Raw genomic sequence first — 6,000 nt, forward strand, 5'->3', positions numbered from 1 at the left:
TAGTATGGCGAATCCACCTAACCTGCACATCTTTGGACCATGGGAGAAAACCAGAGCACCTGGATGAAACCCACACAGACATGGGGAGAGCATGCAAACTCCACACAGACAATCACCCAAGGCTGGAATCAAACTCAGGTCCCTGGCACTGTGACACAGTAGTGCTAACCACTGTGACACCATGCTGCCCAGCCTTGATACTGCATTGCTCCTATCTGCCTTTGACACACGGTGCTGCCACTCCCAAGTAAAACCTGTCTCTTCGCCAACTTGGTACAACTCAAATCAATGATCTACCCGACAGGCCTAGATGTGCTCTGGCTGTTCCTGACACAACCTCACTTCCCTAAAGCTATTGCAAACCCTCATCCGCTTAACAATCACCCTGACTATCTTACCCATTGCCACCCTACCCTCTTGCCCATTTATCTCATTATTTACTTGTCTCATTCACCCAGACTCATTCTGTAGAAATTACTAAAAACATTGAATGTTAAATAAATATGAAAAATTAACATGAATTATTAAATTATAATGAAATTCAAACATGAAAATAAATTATAACATTAAATGTTTAAAAAGAAAAGAATAACTAATAAAAAATCTGTATAGCCCTGACAAAACTTTTACCTTACCTTATGTATCTATTCTGTTTACTGTTACCTTTAATGGGCATTTCCAACACATTTGGCATCTGTCCAGGGAGGCTTGGGGGAAATGGTAGGCAAAGGAATTGGAAGAACATGCCTTCACTTGCCTTGCATTACACTGAAGCTCAGACAGCTTACTGCAATGGAAACATCCTGAAGCTGTGAATCTCAGAAAACGCAGATCATTAAGCAAACCGATTTGGTATGATGACCATCAACTAGATCCGTTCCAACAGTAATTGGAAGCTTTGAGTCCACAAATATCTTTACAATGTTCATTGAGGGTTAAATGTTAGCAATGACAAAGGGAATAACTTTCCACTGTTCTTCAAAATAGTGACATGGATTCTTTTAAACTCACCTGAGAATGTAGCTGTCTCACTCAAAAAAGATAACACTTCCAACAGTGCAGCACTCGACTGTAGTATCAGCCCTGATTTTGTTTTTGCTCAAGTGGAGTTGAATACAAACATTTGGATTCAGATGTAAGTATGATACCACTGAACCACAACTGGCACCATCCCTATAGACAAAAGGAAACAGCCAATGCCAAGAGTACCAATTATCCAACAGCACACTGGAACAGGAATACAATACCACAGCAGAAATGTTCTGTTCCTTGGAATGAATCTCCTCACTGGGAATTCAGGATTTGGAAACTTACTCCATATTCTACCAACATGGGTAGAACTTCCCAAAAATTACTTTGTCAATAGTGAGCCTTGTCCATCAGTCATTTTAGCAAGAAGGTAGATGCATTTACTCCATAGTTTAGTCTCTTAGGATAATTCTAATAATTTTATATGAAATCTTAATACTCCAGTTAAACAATTTGCTAAGTTATCTAGATATTGCAAATGATTAATCGTTTATTAAGTGCTCATATAGCAATGATATATCTACATGCTTCATTTAAATTTGTTCTTTTCTACTGACCTTTCTTAATATATAAAAATGTGTTTGGGACATTTTTTCACAATTGTTAGTTTTGAGAATATCAAACCATAGTGCACCCATAAAAGCTCAACCCTGTGCAAAAACATCCATTCACAAACAAGAGATAAGGTCCTTTTCTTTTCAAGCTTTGGAGACATTGTAAATCCAAAAGCAGAGCTGATTTTCCCATCAGAAACAAACATTCAAAATGTACTAGAAATCCACAAGTTATTGGCATTGTATAGATGTTTTAGGTTTGAGTTACTCATTGTGTCAAATGCAGTATCTCCTGTGAAATAGGCTACTTAGTTCTGATTGCCCATAGTGGAATAATGAGCTGTAACATTGACTCACAACAAGTGTATAGCTTAACACCAGTGAATGAGTTTGAAACACATCATTCTCTTGATTTTCAATACCTCAGTAACAACGTGCACTGCAGGGCTGTACTCTAAGGACATTGACATTCATAAAACAGATATGTAATAAATTGTATCTAAAGAAAATATCTCTGACTTTTTTTTGTGCACCACATCACAGAATTTGGATATTATTTGGCTTATTTCTTCTCTATGTGTAGGAACTGCAATTGCACTTCAAAAATGATCCAATGGTTTGAAAATACTCTTAAGTTGTTCATGTTACCCACCAAATCTCAAACAATAATTTGGGATCAAGCTTGCTGAATTAGATGTGGCTACATGGCTATTTTGGCTGGCTGGCAGGTTTGTAATGCTAGTAGTGTGGGTCAACTTCCTGCTCTGACTGAGGTTACTATGAAGGGGTCTCCTTCTCAATATCTCCCTTGGTTGAGATTTGGTGACCCTCGGGTTAAAGCATCACCAGTTGGCTCTCTCTGATGAGGGAGTAGCTCAGTGGTGACTTTATCTATGCCCAGGGCATCAATGTGGACTTCAACAGCTTCCTCATTTCCCCTTCCCCCACCTCATCCTAGTTTCAAACTTCCAGCTCAGCACTGTCCCCATGACTTGTCCGGACTTGTCCGACCTGCCCAGCTCCTTTTCCACCTATCCACTCCACCCTCTCCTCCCTGACCTATCACCTTCATCTCAATTGTACTCTATGCTACTCTCTCCCCACCCCCACCCTCCCCTAGCTTATCTCTCCACGCTTCAGGCTCACTGCCTTTATTCCTGATGAAGGGCTTTTGCCCAAAATGTCGATTTCGCTGCTCCTCGGATGCTGCCTGAACTGCTGTGCTCTTCCAGCACCACTAATCCAGAATCTGGTTTCCAGCATCTGCAGTCATTGTTTTTACCACTTTATCTATTGGTCCTATTTGAGTTTGTGGAAGTGCTGGGTGCTTTGAGGAGCTGATTAAAGTGGTGTTAACACAAAGCAAAGAACAAAGTTGTGGCTTCAAGGATTCTGGGCAAACTTTTTTTTATCAAACAGGATGGCAGCATAGGAGGAAAATTGAGCAAAATTCCCATGGAATTCACACATGGAAGAGGAGAGGGATACTTAACAAAGAGTCTTCTCCTCCTGTGCTTTTCCAGAAACACTTCTCTTAAATCCAGTGAAGATAGGAGCAGTGTATGCATCATCTGAACTTCAGGAAGAAGGTGCTCTACCACCTCCTACAACCTCAGCATAAAACAAGAATGATGATGCCAGCGGTTGCGAATATGACCATGGACTTAAATTTAACAAAGAACAGTATAACGCAAGAACAGGTCATTCAGCCCACCAAGACTGCATTGGCATATGGTGTCTTTCAAAACTAAAAACCTTTTGCCTCTACATAGTCCGTATCCCTCTATTCTCTGCCTATTCATATACCTGTCAAGGTGCCTCTTAAATATTGCTATTGGTTCTGCCTCCACTTCCTCTTCTGGAAGTGCATTCCATATTTAGCACAGTAAAAACTTGCCTCACAGCTTTAAATATCCTCTCTTTTTTGCTGGAAAGTGGGCTTGCAATGCAGAGTAAACAAGATGGATTCAATTAGCACACTGGCTGAGGTTACCATGAAGGATTTTTCTTCTCAGCCTCTCCCTTTGCCTAGGCATGTTGACCCTCAGGTTAAACCATCACTCATCATCTCTCTTATGAGAGAGCAGGACTATGGTGACTTTCTTTTAAGGTGTTAAAGAACATAAATGAGTGCAGCAATATAGGGGGTGTGGGAAGCATTGATGGCTACAGACTATAGGTGGCATAGAGAAAATGAGAGCTATGAGGTGGTTAAATGGACCTAGGCTGATCCTTTTCATTGCAATATAAACAGTGGCCACTGCTCCCCATGGTGCTGCCAGTGCTGCAGAGTTGCTGACATCTAACTGATCAAAACCTCTCCAGGCTAGGATTTCATAAGACCATAAGACCATAAGACATGGGAACGGAAGTAAGGCCATTCAGCCCATCGAGTCCACTCCGCCATTCAATCATGGCTAATGGGCATTTCAACTCCACTTACCCGCATTCTCACCCTCTTTGGTTCTTGATTCAGTCAGACTCGTGACCTTCTGTATCTAGAAGGACAAGGGAAGCATATTCACAGTAAAAATACCACCTCCAAGTCATACACCATCCTGACATTGAATTATATCATTGTTCTTTTATTGTCACTGTGTTAAAATTCTGGAATTCCCTCTCTAAAAGCTCATCAAGATTTTCTTGAGAGCAATTAGGGATTGACAATAAATTCTGGCTTAGCCAATAGTTCCTCCAAATAGTGAAACTAGAATGTAATAGTTGTGCCATTCCCACTCCTGTTTCTGCATATAAATTTTCCCAGAATGCCTTCAACCATCTGCTTCATGCAGAATACACTTTGGATATAAGAGGCAGAATCTGGCTTTAAGTGATACAGGCCAGTGCTGCTCGTGTCACACAGATTTGATCCACCCAACAGCCACTGAAGCATGTAGTCACTCAGAAACATGTTTAGCACCAGGTGCACATCTTTATCATGATGATGTAGGAGGCAACACAACGATATTTGTGTATCTTTGTGTGTGCAGGGATTCATTGTCAATCATCATCCCCAATCCATTTTCAGTTACAATCATTTCTTTAGCATTTTATCTCCAAGAAACAATATCAACTAAGGCATTATTTATTTTTCAGAAACACCAACGTTCCCCATCTAGATGCAGTCCCATTTACTGAATACCCTTTGTTATTGTGCTATTTTCCAAAGTGACCATTGCTGGCACTTTGTGGTATTTGTCACCTCTAATAACGTGTGATACTGGATGAAGATTGTTTGAAGTAGTTCTCTGCCACAAATCCTAATCCTCCTTTGTCTTTACTTTATCTCAGGCCTATTAAGTGATTTGTTATTAAGGACATATCGCCGAAGAGCAGCTACAGAAGAGGCACTTTTATTAGATAACAAGAAGATTTATTACTGGCAATAAGTACAACTAAGTTTGTTTCATCATAATTGGGGGTGGCATGATGACTCAGTGGTTAACACTATTGCCTCACAGTGTCAGGGACCTGGGTTTAATTCCCACTTGGGCAACTGTCTATGAGGAGTTTGCATGTTCTCCCTGCATCTGTGTGGGTTTCCTCTGAGTGCTCTGGTTTCCTCCCACAGTCAAAAGATGGGCAGGTCAGGTGAATTGGCCATGTCAAATTACCCATAGTATTAGGTGCATTAGTCAGGGTGTGGATGGGTTACTCTTTGGAGGGTTGTTGGGCTGAAGGGCCTGTTTCCATACTTTAGGGAATCTAATCTCTTTTCATAATTGTGTGCACCGTAGAGAACTGGTACAGTTGCATCTAAACTATAACTCCCTCTTCCATCTGCAGACTGCGTGTGCCATCAGAAAAATGAGGGGAGGCAAAGCAACAGGAACAATAAATTCTACAGAACGATTATCTTTACTGCTGTTTGACAAGTTTTTCTGTTTTCCAGCCTTTGCTGGAATTTTAATCCATTTTTCTGAGCAAATAGTGCCCCCATAACTGATGTAATACTCTTAGTCCTTGCATTCAGCTCTGGTAAACACCAACTATCTTTCACCCAGCATGTTCTTTCTCTTTCTGATAATAATTTGACCTTGGAAGCCTTTCAGCTTACAGAGCCCTTTCACACAAACAACAGCAGTATTTCTTACAAGGGCATTTGCACACTATCTTCCTTGTTCCCAAAGGCTTCTATCTCATTTGGCACCATTGCCATTCCAGACATTGTGTATCCATTGTACAATAATCTGGCTTAAAGCTACATTATGTTGCTTCACCAATCAAAAATTAAAATTTCACTCAGTTACCATTTTTTAAAATTGCACCAGCAAGCAATTAAATTCTGCTGTTACCTTGATTCACCATTTTTATTCTAATTTGTTGTGTTGAAGAAAATTTACTATTTAACAATTCAAAGTGTGTGAGATGATACTGTGAAAGTAAAAGCTTTTTCTCATTCAAGGTGACAGTTAAA

This window comes from Chiloscyllium plagiosum, unplaced genomic scaffold, assembly GCF_037043375.1.
Source record: "Chiloscyllium plagiosum isolate Xiang-an unplaced genomic scaffold, Cpla_swu_hap1 HiC_scaffold_12, whole genome shotgun sequence".
NCBI lineage: Eukaryota > Metazoa > Chordata > Chondrichthyes > Orectolobiformes > Hemiscylliidae > Chiloscyllium > Chiloscyllium plagiosum.